The 14,244-nt window shown below is 36.9% G+C and overlaps 1 protein-coding gene across 30 annotated transcripts in view; it reads left to right on the top strand.

Moving 5' to 3' along the window:
* PDLIM5 (PDZ and LIM domain 5) overlaps positions 1-14,244 on the top strand; it is a 211,660-nt gene that overhangs the window by 174,275 nt on the left and 23,141 nt on the right. The gene's annotated exons all lie outside the window — the stretch shown is intronic.

Here is a 14,244-nt window from a genome sequence, read left to right on the forward strand (position 1 = left end):
GTGAAGATACCTGGACTTATTCCTATATGATTTTCATAAAGTTTTTATTTATTAATTGATGCATATGGTTTAAACCAGGAATTGGCAAACTATGGCCCTTGGTCACATCTGGCCCTCCACCTGTTTTTGTAAATAAAGTTTTATTGGATCACTGACATTGTCATTTCTTTACATTTGTTACTTGATGTCTGTGGCTCCACTACTACTGCAATGGCAGAGTCGAGTAATTGCCACATACACTGTATGTCCCACAAAACCTAAAATAATTACTCTCTGGCCATTTACAGAAAAAAAATTGCCAAATCTAGGTATAACCACAGGAATAAGAAAAATTTTGCTTGATAATTCTTTACAGTAGATGCAGACTTTTCTCAGAGTCCAGAGCACTCTTGACAGCAGTAATCTGAAGGCACTCTGTTGCCTATTTGTTTGTGAACATCACCTGTGAGAAGATAAACTCTTCGGGCCAGGTATCTTATTCTTTCATACCAAGAGTTCCTGTATCTAAAACATTGTATGTGTTCTCTAAGTAGTTGTTGAACTAATTGATAATTTATTTTTTTAATCATGTAAGATCTTATGTCAGAGTGTAGTAACAATTGACATTTACGAAGCATTTCTTATACATTCAAGAAAACATTTTACTTATACCACCTCATTTAAGCCTCCCACACTTTGAGGTAGTTGCTGTTTTACAGGTGAGGAAATGTAAAACATTTCTGCATTCATGGAGCTAGGAATTAGCAGAACAAGGAGCCCAAGTGTTATCTTAAAATTATCATTATGTTAGATCTATTGCTTCCTCCAGCATAAAATAGCTGAGCAGTGTTCTCTGCTTTTAAAAGATGAGAAATTCAAACATAATTTTGGGTAATGATAATAAACTGTTATCTATTTCAGAGATCTAATGGCTTTAACTGAGAGAGCTATCTTAGAGAATTAGTGGTAGTAGTAAGAGAAATGTAAGGAGTATTCCAAGTTTTCAATTTTCCAGTAAATTGTATTCATCATGTGAGACATTGTTGATATTGTTTGACATGAGAAACACTCCTTAAATTTTATTCCCCTTTCTGCTTCAGTTTGTGATTTTGCAGGGTTTTTTTTATGTACATTAAAAGAATTCTATTTATATGAGCAACTCAAACCTGAGGCAACTTTCTCTTTTATTTCTGAGACTAGGCTGCTTTCTCACTTATATAAATAGATGAAAATTTGTGGGAAAATGGTAAAAGCCAAGCCCATTTGGATTTTGTGTTACTTTGGAAATAAGATATGTCAAAACTCTAGGTGTAAGGTGAGTATAATTAATTTTAATATATGTCCTTTACAGTTCTCTCATCAAAATAAAAGCAAAATTTTACAAATTTAATATTTTAAATAAATTCTTAGTTTAGATTCTGTATGAGTTCAGCAGTGATCCTCTTTAGTATTCCTGAGGTTGTAAATGATGCCTCAGATTTTTCATTTTTTAAAAATAATTTATCTGCATTTTTCTTTTTTGTTTCTTTTTATTATTCCTCTCCTCTCCTCCTTTCTTCCCCCTGCCTTTTCTTTAACATGAAACACATTGACCACCCACAGAGCAGGTTTTGTCTTCCCATTGTAAAATTAGAAATTGTAACAGTGATACTAGATTATTTAGAAAATTCTATGTATAACTGATAAAATGTTGATTTCTAATTGAATGATGGCAAAGCCAGAATATTTTAAGATCTCATATCTTTATCTGCAAGGTACACACTAGCTTTCTTTTGCTTGTAACTGATCATATGGAAGTTTTCTGTGTAAGGTCAGCTAGTCAGGAGAAAAAGGCAAGCACATATATCCCAAATTTTAATGATGTGTGATGCAACAAATTAAGAAAGAGAACTGAACCTAATCCAAGTCCCCATGCTCACTTTTAATTAAGACACTCTATATCCAGTTTAATCTGGGTTCTTAGAGTTGAAAGGCTGGTTGCTAATGGAAGAAACTAACCTCCTGAAGTTGTGGAAATATTTGATACTTAGCCTTGGGCACACCTGTTCCAATTCTTTATGGCATACATACCAGCATTCTCCACTGCTTAGAGAACTGATAATAGTTTAATCTGTGTATTTTGCTTTTAATCATTGAATAAAAAAATCGTTGATTCCATTTAATAAATTTTGCAGAAACCTGTCTAGAATGTACTTTCCTCTGATCCTAGATCTTGGCTTAACTTTAAACCTTTTCTATTTGTACTGGTTATGATTTCATCCCTGGATAATGAAGAGGAGACTGTTGGTTATGCTTTCAACACAAGGAGCTTGACAGACAAAATGCATGGATTCTATGCTTCTCTTGGCCACCATCTGTTCAAGATGATTGGTGAAGGGGCAGAGAAGAAAGCACTTGCTACACACGATAATATGCAAGTGTGTTGCCATCACTGCTACCCGATTTAGTATGTGTAAAATTTCTACCATACCTTTGTGAACAAATTCTCTGAGATGTAGAATTACAATACTTTATCTCCTCAGGGGTGCCAGAATGTCACTTTGATGTAGCCCAGTTATTTATATGAGTACAACATTAGCCTTGGTGTTTATAACTGGAACACCCCTTGCATCTGAGCCAGTTGTTTTTCACACCATAAACCTCACATATGACTTCTGTCTTGTTGAAGCTGTAAACATTTGTCTTTTTTCTCTTGGGGAGGGAACATTAGTATTCTTGATATAAGCCTATTTCTGACTTAATAAGAATGAACTATTAACAGGGTTTAGAAAAATATTTTATGCTTATTCCTAGATTTATTGGCATAACTTTCTCTGTTGCTTTATCTTAATTCAAATGTAGTAGTTGAAAGATTCACAGCAATGTAGAGTTTGTACAACAAAAAATGAATTTAACCTTCAAATGCTCAAGCCTATTTGTCATTAGCAAAAGTACTAGATCTATAATTTTATTTTTCTTTCTGAAGCATTTATATACATCCTCTTAAATGTATATCTCTCAAAACATGAAGAACCTAGCCTTTTATTCATATGTTTATTTCAAGAACTTTGTAGCCATTAATTATAATGGCTGAAAAGTATGGGCAGCTAGATTTAAGGAAAGTTAGATCTCTATAGGAAACTCATCTTTTATAGAATATGTGAAGGGCTTTAAAGTGATAATATAAGCTGTTAGGCACAGCAGGGCAAATAAAAAACAGTACTTTCATACATTGTTCCTAAATTGATCCTGGCAGGCTCGTTAAGGAAATAAAAGTAGCAGAAATTAATAATCTCAAGTTATCACTATCCTGTCCTTCTAAACTAATCCAGAATGAGAACTTCCAGGTTTAGACCACATTTGCAGAGATCTGCCTTCATAGTTTCATAGGTCATCACTGACTGGCAAAGAATTTGACACTGTGGGCACATAATAAATATTTGATGAATGAATGCATAAGGACATAGATTTTGGAGTCAGATACAAAAGTTTTTGGGGGACGCATGAGTGGCTCAGTGGTTGAGTGTCTGCCTTCGGCTCAAGGTATGATCCCAGAGTCCTAGGATCAAGTCCCGCATTGGGTTCCATGCAGGGAGCCTGCTTCTCCCTCTGCCTATGTCTCTGCCTCTCTCTCTCTCTCTCTCTCTCTCTTTGTGTCTCTCATGAATAAATGAGTACAATCTTTTTTTTAAAAAAAAAATGGTTTTGAAACCTAAATTTTCCACTTTCCTCCTTTGGCTTACATCATGCACTCTTCTGGTTTTTCTCCTACTTCTCTGTGTTCCCGAAGTACTTAGATTATTTGCTTTACCCTATGAACTCTTCTGTTTTCATTCTCACTTTCCCTGAACAATCTCATTAACTCCCACAGCCTCAAATGTCATCAATATGCTAATGACTCTTGAATCAATTCTTGCAGCCTTGATCTTTTTTCAGAGTTCCTATATACAATAGACGGTCTGTACTTAGATGAACCACAAGCACCTTCCACTCAAAAAAAAAAAAAAAAAAAAAAAAAAGGAGAGGCAGAAAAGCTATGAGCTCTGTGAAGGCAAGGGTTATTCATGTTTTGTTACCTGCTGTGTACTCATGCATAATATAGTGCCTGCCACGTTGTTAGGTTCTCAGTATATACTTGACTAAATGAAGATCTATAATTACACTCATTATCTTTCCATCATTCTGGCACTGTTTAGTGATCCATAACTTTCTTTAAACTTCATGAGGGCAGAAATTTTGTTTCTGTTATTCAGGGTGGTAAAGCCTAGCAAATTATTTGGTATGTAGTAGTTGTTCAAAAAACATTTTGCTCATTTTGTTGCTCTACATGTCCTTGGTCAAGTCACTTATCCTCTCTGAGCTTTATATTCTTGATCTATTAAATAGTAATATTAATGCCTTATAACCTTGTAAAGATCAAACAATTCAGTTGCCCAATGTGGGACTTGATCCTGGGACTCCAGGATCACAGCCTGGGCTAAAGGCAGTACTAAACCGCTGAGCCATCTGGGCTACCCTCTTTAACTTATTACTATAGAAAAAAGTTCAAATACACACACACATATATAACTAGAGACTTGGTTTCTTCTATAGATATGTTGAAAATGGTGGGGAGATGAAAGGGATTATAGGCTAAAAGCAATTTAAGAGGCATATAACCAAATGTAGCAAGTGGACCTTACTTGGATCCTGATTAATATTGGGCTGGAGTGTATGCAGTAGGCAGAATAATGCCCTCCCCGAAGATGGTCATGTCCTTATACCTAGAATCTATGAATATGTTATATTACATGTCTCAGGTGAGCTAGGGATGAAGATGGAATTCTGAATGCTCTCAGCTGACCTTAAAATGGGGATATTATCCTGTCTTATCCTGGGGAGCCCAGCATAATCACAAGGATCTTTAGAACTAGAAAATGGAAGAGAGGAGTGATAAAGTAATGCAGAACGTGTTGCTGGCTTTGAGGTGGCAGAAGAGGGCTATGAACCACAGAATTTGGGAGCCTCTAGAAGCTGGAAAAGGCAAGGAAAGGAGTTTTCCCTAGAGCCTCCAGAAAGAGATTGCCCTGCCAACACCTTGACTTTGGCCCAGCAATAGCCGTGTAGGAGAACTGTAAAGCAGTACACTTGTGTTGTTTTTACATAGCAACAATAGAATACTAATACAGGCGTTAATCATGAAAAATGGAAAATTGGTTATTTGATCATGTTTAGGAAAATTCCTTTATTTTAGGTGTGATAATGGAGATATAGTTAGGTTTTTTTTTTTTTTTTTTTTTTTTAGTTTTTTTTTAGTTAGGTTTTTAAAAAAGAATGTTCTTTTAGAAATGATACTGAAATATTAAGGATTAAGTGACCTTGAATTTGCTTCAGAATGGTTGGGAAGTGGCAGGGAGTGAATGGCATGTAAATAAAACATATCAGCTATAAACTGATAAATTGTTAAAACTTGCTTCTTTTTCTTTATTAAATTTTACTGGTTTTTAAAATAATTGTTTCCTTAGCATCCTCTAAAGATGGTTAATGCTAATGATTTTTTGGTTTTTGTTTTTAAATTTTCGGAATCATTGTGAGCTCATGGGGCTAAACATATTTGAAGTATTTTAGTCCATGGTTATTATCCTTATTAACGCTCAAACCATCTCATCTACTTCTTCGAAGTCCATTTGATACAGCCATAGTAGTCTTTGATAGCTTTCTTCCTTTTCTTTTTTTTTTTCTTTCTTCCTTTTCTAATATGATAAGATATTCTAGACTTCCCCTGTTTATTTTCTGTCCTAATCCTAGAATTAGTGGTTCTTTAAGAAGTCTGGTTCCTTTTAATGGGAAGTTGATAATTTTGGTACTGGAGTCAATTCATTCTCTGAATAAAGATATATTAAGCAATATGCCAGGGATGGTTCTAGGTGCTGGAGATATTTCAGTGAACAAAACAGTGTCCCTGGCCTCAACGTGTGGAGAGATAGAGAATAGAAAAAATAGAAAGAATAGAAAATTTGCTAGATGGGGATGAGCACTGTGGAAAAAGATAAACCAGTGAAGGACTATAGGGAATGCTGGTTTGTGGTAGGGGGTTGCTATTTCATATAGGATGGTGAGAGAAAGCAACATTAATAAAATAGCCTTTAAGAAGACAATCTGGGGGATCCCTGGGTGGCACAGCGGTTTAGCGCCTGCCTTTGGCCCAGGGCGCGATCCTGGAGACCCGGGATCGAATCCCACATCGGGCTCCCGGTGCATGGAGCCTGCTTCTCCCTCTGCCTGTGTCTCTGCCTCTCTTTCTCTCTCTCTGTATGACTATCATAAATAAATAAAAATTAAAAAAAAAGACAATCTGAAGGAAATGAGAAAGAAAACCATGCAAATAACTAGGAATAGTATTTCCAGGAGGAGGGAAGAGGAAGTACAAAGGCACTGAATCAGAAGCATACTGGCCATTTAGAGAAGTGGTGAAGAAGCCAGTGAGCCTTTCATGTAATGGGCAAAGGGAAAGTGGCAGATCAGGTCAAAGAGGTAGTAGGAATCAGATTCTAGAGGATCATTAGTTAGAAGGGAGCTGTTGGAGGGTTTTGAGCATGGGTTTGACTTAGGTTTTTCCAGCCTCTGTATTGTTGACAAGAGTAGAAGCAAGATCTCTAGGCAGTCACTGTAGTAAGTCAAGCAAGGGATGTTGGTGGCTTAGACTAAGGATAGATGTACTATGGAGATGGTAAGAAATCATTAGGTTACATATTTCTCATATTGTTGTGAGCAGTTCATCTTCTAACACCAAACTTGCTCTTTTACTGAATGATATATTCATCAATTCAAAAGCACAACGTCTTAATCTACCTTAGAAGATACTAGCTAGCTACATCTGTTGTTACTTTAGTTTCTATTTTGGGTTATCATCCCACCCCAGCCCCAACTGGCTTAAGTTAAGTTTCCAAGTAAGGTTTAACATGATGTAGTGTTTTTTTCATCTATTACATATCAGTAATAAGAATATTTGGGACACCTGGGTGGCTCAGTGGTTGAGCGTTTGCCTGTGGCTTGAGGCATGATCCTAGAGTCCTGGGATTGAGTCCCACATCGGGCTCCCTGGAAGGAGCCTGCTTCTCCCTCTGCCTATGTCTCTGCCTCTCTCTGTCTGTCTCTCATGAATAAATACATAAAATCTTTAAAAAAAAAAAAAAAGGAATATTTTATTGGTAGTTGAAAAATTTGACTTGAACCAAAAGAATTAACCAATCATCCCACCCCAGCCCCAACTGGCTTAAGTTAAGTTTCCAAGTAAGGTTTGACATGATGTAGTGTTTTTTTCACCTATTACATATCAGTAATAATAATGTTTGGGACACCTGGGTGGCTCAGCGGTTTGGCGCCTGCGTTTGGCCCAGGACGTGATCCTGGAGTCCTGGGATCTAGTCCCACGTCGGGCGCCCTGCATGGAGCCTGCTTCTCCCTCTGCCTGTGTGTGTCTCTGCCTCTCTCTCTCTGGGTCTCTCATGAATAAATAAATAAAATCTTAAAAAAAAAAAAAGAATTAACCAATCAATTTCATGCCTATTTAATTTAAGTACAGTCTGGCCAGGTGTTTAATGTATACATTATAATTTTCACTATTTTTTTATGTATTGGTTTAGAATTAATAGCCTTTTTTGAGCAGGGATAGAAAGCAAAAATATCAAATAACCCACTTTATTTTTAATACAGTTAGAAAACATCTGATTTCAGATAATTCACACACTGTACTACCAACTGTTGTATTGGTCTTAATCTCTTGTTTTCTCTCCAAAAACTATTTGTATAAACAAGCTGAGCTATTTTTGAAACACAGTAAATAGATAATTTTGAATCCCTTATGTATTTTATAATATTATATAGTATGTAATTATAATATTATACATGTTACACATATTATTATAATTATCTAAAATTGCCTAAAACTTGTGTTAACTAATTTGCTGAACAACACAAACCTGAATCACCTGTTTGGGAAATAATGCAGCTAAGATCTTTCTAGGGTGAAGAATTTTCATTATATCTTTTCCAAATATTACAAAGATTTTCCTAACAACAGGAGGTAGGTATCCTACCTAAATTAATGACTCAATTTTTAAAAATTGTTCATCTCCAATTTATAGTCTGTAGTCCAAAAGAGGTGACTTTATTTCCTTGTTGTAAGTTAAATTCATGTTTAGTAAGTCAGGGATCTGTTTGCTTTTTAAAAATGTATTGTTTCTTAGATTTCTCCATTGTTTGGAAAACTAGCAACTTAGCATATTTGACAGCTTTCCATCCTATATACTGAAAAAGTATTCTAGTGTGCTGCTAGTTTTATATACTAATTTATGTTTATTTAATAATATTCTTTATAATCCTGTAGTGCTGAGAAACAAAAACATGGAATAGGTATGAATGTATGTCATTCTAAACCTTTAGTTGATTCATAAATAACCATTCTAAAGTTAATAAGATATTCTCACTAATACTATTGGTTTAGAGAGTAGCTAGTAGCTTTAAATTTCTGGATGCATTTTGTAGTGCTGTATTTTATACAAAAGAATAAAAATTAACTTTCCAACATGGTCCCTGTGGGGTAGAGATTAGCCACAAAGAAGCCAAATTTAATGACAGTTGCTTAAGATTAAAGTTAAAAAGGCAAACTTGAGTCAAGAACTAACTTCTTCCTAATGTTCTCATTGTGACACTACTGACTCATTCATTCATTATTCAGTTTGAGTAAGTCACTTAAATTTTTTGTGACTTAGATTCATAGATTATGAAATGGGGCTAATTTAATGATCCTATTTAATAGCTCTAGTAGAACTTAAAAGAAATAGTTGTTTTTATTCCAAATAAGTAGATTGTCATCTTTAAACTACTAACTCTGAAGCGATGTATATTTTTTTTTCTACATAAAAGTGGTTTTTATGACAGGTTCAATAAATGCGAAGTATTTTGGTCTCTGTACCACCCATGGAAGATTGTTTTTCTCTGCACAGTAGTGCAGTTCTCTACAGAATTATTGAGGAAATGGGGCTCATTTTGTGGTGCCTTCCCTGTCTCAAGACCTCACCTTCTTACACCTCCCTCTCCCCATTAAGCCAAGTGAGCAGAGGCCAGGGCTTGGCACTTGATGGCTCAAAAGTTGCCCATTTCTGATCTAAAGTAGTGAAAAATCCAATCTGAAGAAATGAAACATCACTTTATTCATACGGGAAGTAACTATGCCTTGGAAATGTTCAGGACTTAATAATTAGCAAAGCTTGTGTAGCTTTGTGTGCGGGCCAATGTACTAGCAACACAGCAACAAAACAGAGGTGTGAGAATTTCAGTCTTATCCAAAGTGGTTAAAATAGGGCAGTAACAGAAAACAAGGCTTTTATTTCCAAGCAAGGAATGGCAGTGAGCTTAGAGCTTAATTATATGTGTTTAAGACACAGTCACATGTTTCATGTTTAAGAATGGTTTCTCATGTTAAATAAGTTAGTTCCCTATGTACCTTCTCCTTGAGGCATGGGCCAGATGGATTATGTCCCATTTTACAATGACTGATGGAGAATTACTACACTCTTTTATTGCTAAAAATGTCTCAGTGACTCAGTACTTTAGGGCTTATGCATAGATAATGTGATAAAATAAAGGCATATGGTAGATGAAAGGGTTTCACTCTCTTTGAGGTCTGATTTTCAGATTTTTCAATTGGTAACTTTCCCATGGTTTGAAATCCTGAACCTAATCCACATTTTAAAAATATCTATCTCAATATTTTTTCTAAAAAGGCAAAATGAAAGTGATTTGGAACCTTCAATATTTGCTTGATTAAATATTATTTTTTTGCCTTCTATTTATGAGGCAATTTTCTGATAGTGGGTAGAAAAATTATAGTTTTTCCTCTTTGTTTAAGATTTTATTGTTGACTTAGGAAGGAAAAAGTATTATAAAATACTAATAAATTATACAGGCAGGGATGTTGCAGATGTTAAGAGAAGACTTCTAGCTGGGATTCTCTGGGAATATTGGGCAGCGGGGTGGAGGGGGACTCAGGAAATGGAACTTCCATGAGCCTTGTAGACTGAGAAAACTATGAGTAAGACTGAAGAAAGAGACATTTCACTGGTTGATGGTCATAGAAGCAGGGTCTTGCCTGGCATGATGAGGGGACAGTGAGTAACGTATAGCATAGTGCCTAAGAGGACTGACTCTGGAGCCAAACTGCCTGGGTTCAGGATTGACCTTTATTTGCTACATGGCCTTGGGCCAGTTTCTTAATTATTCTTTGCCTCAAATAGAATTTTTAAAATTATGCTAATCTTGCCTGAACTCATGGAGCTGTTTTAAGATTTGACAAGAGTGCCTTCAAATAGTGATGGTTCAAATTAAATATTAAATAAGTATAATAGGTATGATGACAGACAGGGATGTGAGTGGGCATAGATGATAAGGTTGTAAAGAAGATTGGAGTGAGTTCCTTGAAGGACTGGACTAACAAGACTGAATAAGCAAGAAACCATGATGAAAGTAGTATATTTGGAAAAATAGTCTAGCAGAGAAGGTTGAAAAGAGATTGGCAGCAGAGAGTCTGGTTAGGAGATTTGTGATTGTCCAGACTTGAGGGATTCAATACTGGGACTCACATGATAGCCCAGGGGTTTGGATTGAAAAGAAGGGACAGACCTTGGGAGCATTTACAAACACTTGTTAAGGTCTGAGGACTGTCAGGCACACAGGAGACAGAGGGGTGTGCCTGAGTAAATGGGGAATTCAAACATACAGGAAGGACTTCTTAGGAAGAGCTGGTAATGGGTGTAAAAAGATCAAACCCATTTTGAATGTCTTGAATTTAAAGACAAGAACAGGATTTGGCATTGAAAATGCTTATCTGTTGATCTAAGGGAAGTAGGGTCTGGATATAGAAATGGAAGACCCACAGAAGAGCAAATTGTGCAAGTGAATGAGGTAACAAGGAAGAGCATGTATACAGTAATTTTCTTTCCCATTTCTATAATATAAAGTGTGAATCTAAGGGAATGAAAACATGTTCTATCCCAGTTGAGTCACTTGAAACAAGGGCAATAGTAAAGCTTGCTGTCCTATAAAGTGCCATTTCACAGCTCAAGTGCCAGATGCAGATGTGCTAAGTATTATTTAAGCTGGGTTTCTGGGGATCCCTGGGTGGCGCAGCGGTTTGGTGCCTGCCTTTGGCCCAGGGCGCGATCCTGGAGACCCGGGATCGAATCCCACATCGGGCTCCCGGTGCATGGAGCCTGCTTCTCCCTCTGCCTGTGTCTCTGCCTCTCTCTCTCTCTGTAACTATCATAAATAAAAAAAAAAAAAAAAAAAAAAAAAAAAAATTAAAAAAAAAATAAAAGCTGGGTTTCTGGATCTGTAATTGCACATCATTGCAAACAAGCTTTATTCTGGTAAGGGAGAGTAATCCTTTCAGTTATCCTAATTAACCATCTAATTCTAACCACACCTGTAGTATGAATCCTGTCAATACAGATACATGCAGTTAATTTATATTATTATTTATTATAAACAAAAGTTGTCCTTTCTTAAGATTTTTTTTTTGTGAGGGATCCTTTTATTATTTTTTTATTTTTTATTTTTTTAATGTTAATTTATTTTATTTTTTTTAATTTATTTTTTATTGGTGTTCAATTTACTAACATACAGAATAACCCCCAGTGCCCGTCACCCATTCACTCCCACCCCCTGCCCTCCTCCCCTTCTACCACCCCTAGTTCGTTTCCCAGAGTTAGCAGTCTTTACGTTCTGTCTCCCTTTCTGATATTTCCCACACATTTCTTCTCCCTTCCCTTATATTCCCTTTCACTATTATTTATATTCCCCAAATGAATGAGAACATATAATGTTTGTCCTTCTCCGACTGACTTACTTCACTCAGCATAATACCCTCCAGTTCCATCCACGTTGAAGCAAATGGTGGGTATTTGTCATTTCTAATAGCTGAGTAATATTCCATTGTATACATAGACCACATCTTCTTTATCCATTCATCTTTCGTTGGACACCGAGGCTCCTTCCACAGTTTGGCTATCGTGGCCATTGCTGCTATAAACATCGGGGTGCAGGTGTCCCAGCGTTTCATTGCATTTGTATCTTTGGGGTAAATCCCCAACAGTGCAATTGCTGGGTCGTAGGGCAGGTATATTTTTAACTCTTTGAGGAACCTCCACACAGTTTTCCAGAGTGGCTGCACCAGTTCACATTCCCACCAACAGTGTAAGAGGGTTCCCTTTTCTCCGCATCCTCTCCAACATTTGTTGTTTCCTGCCTTGTTAATTTGCCCCATTCTCACTGGTGTGAGGTGGTATCTCATTGTGGTTTTGATTTGTATTTCCCTGATGGCAAGTGATGCAGAGCATTTTCTCATATGCATGTTGGCCATGTCTATGTCTTCCTCTCTGAGATTTCTCTTCATGTCTTTTGCCCATTTCATGATTGGATTGTTTGTTTCTTTGGTGTTGAGTTTAATAAGTTCTTTATAGATCTTGGAAACTAGCCCTTTATCTGATAAATAAATAAAATCTTTCATAAAAAATAAAAAATAAAAAATAAATCTTTCTTAAGATTTTATTTATTTATTCATGTGAGACACAGAGAGAGAGGGGTAGAGACACAGGCAGAGGGAGAAGCAGGCTCCATGCAGGGAGCCCGACGTGGGACTCGATCCCGGGACTCCAGAATCACACCCTGCACCGAAGGCAGGTGCTAAACTGCTGAGCCACCCAGGGATCCCCTGTCCTTTCTTTTCTACTGCATTGTAATTGCCTGTGGGTAAGGAGCAGGCTGCCTGTTCATTTCATTCCCTCACAGATATCGCATTCATTCATTTATGTATTGATTCCAGTTCATTAATTTATTCATTTGTTCCTTCATTCTAGATACTGTATTAGTTGCTAGGGTGAGGAATAAGGCATAGTTCCTGCTCTTAGGGAGCTTAATTATTTAGTTGGGGAAGAAAAGACATAGATATATGAAGTAGAAACAATAATAAAGTCATTCACAGAAAATTATGGTAACGTGAAAGAGAAACATTCAATCTGGATTATGTGGCATAGGCAGTGGGGGAGAGGTACTTCAGGGAAGATTTTTGGAGCAGTTGATTTCTGGGCTAAATCTTAAATGATATATGGTGGTTACTAGGTACACAGAAGAGGAGAGAAATGATAGTGAAGACAGCCTGTGCTTATTAGACTCACAGGAAAATGTGAAGCCTTTGATATTGCTGCAGCATGAAAACAGAGGCAGAGAGTGATGAGAGGTGAGGCTGTAGAGCAGGCATAAAGCCCTGGAGGGATCTGGATGCAGTGCTTAGAAGCATGGAATACAGTCAGTGGTCAGAAATGAGGGGGATCCTTGATGTGGCCTATACAGCATTGTGATCTGATAAGATTTCAGTTCTGGGTGGCAGTTGGGAAGAGCCTTTAAGAAAGACAAGACGGGGATACATGGGTGGCTTAGTGGTTGAGCGACTTCATTTGGCTCAGGGTGTGATCCCGGAATCCCAGGATCAAGTCCCACATCAGGCTCCCTGCATGGAGCCTGCTTCTCCCTCTGTCTGTGTCTGCCTCTCTATTCTCTCTGTCCCTCGTGAATAAATAAATAAAATCTTAGGGGATTCCTGGGTGAGGCTCAGTGGTTTGGCGCCTGCCTTTGGCCCAGGGTGCAATCCTGGAGTCCCGGGATCGAGTCCCACATTAGGCTCCCGGCATGGAACCTGCTTCTCCCTCTGCCTGTGTCTCTGCCTCTCTCTCTCTCTCTCTCTCTCTGTCATGAATAAATAAATAAGTAAATCTTATACATAAATAAATAAATAAATAAATAAATAAATAAATAAATAAATAAAATCTTTAAAAAAGAAAAGATACAAGACATTTTGGCAATTAGCAAGACAGTTAGGACCTCAATCAGGACAGTATTGTAGGAGTAGAGATGAGTGGGCAAAATCAAGAAGTATTTGTTATATAAAATCAGCAGTACTCAATATAGCGGAAAGGTCCTAGGATGGTTTTTAGGTAGTTACCATATACTACTGGGTAATTAGAAAATACAGGGAGAGAGAGGATACAGTGAGTTCATTTTTATTTTTGTTATCTTCAACACATTAAGATTTTTAATACTCCTCTGATGTATTTGGAATTAAATCTATTGATGGTTAGCAGAGATGTCTAGATGACTAGAACTACCTCGCTGTCAATATTCACCTTAACTGTATCTCCTCTTGGAAGCAGGGGCGACTTCTACTTTTCCTACAATAAATACCCTGTGTAT

The sequence above is a fragment of the Canis lupus genome, chromosome 33 (genome assembly GCF_048164855.1).
Source record: "Canis lupus baileyi chromosome 33, mCanLup2.hap1, whole genome shotgun sequence".
Taxonomy (NCBI): domain Eukaryota; kingdom Metazoa; phylum Chordata; class Mammalia; order Carnivora; family Canidae; genus Canis; species Canis lupus.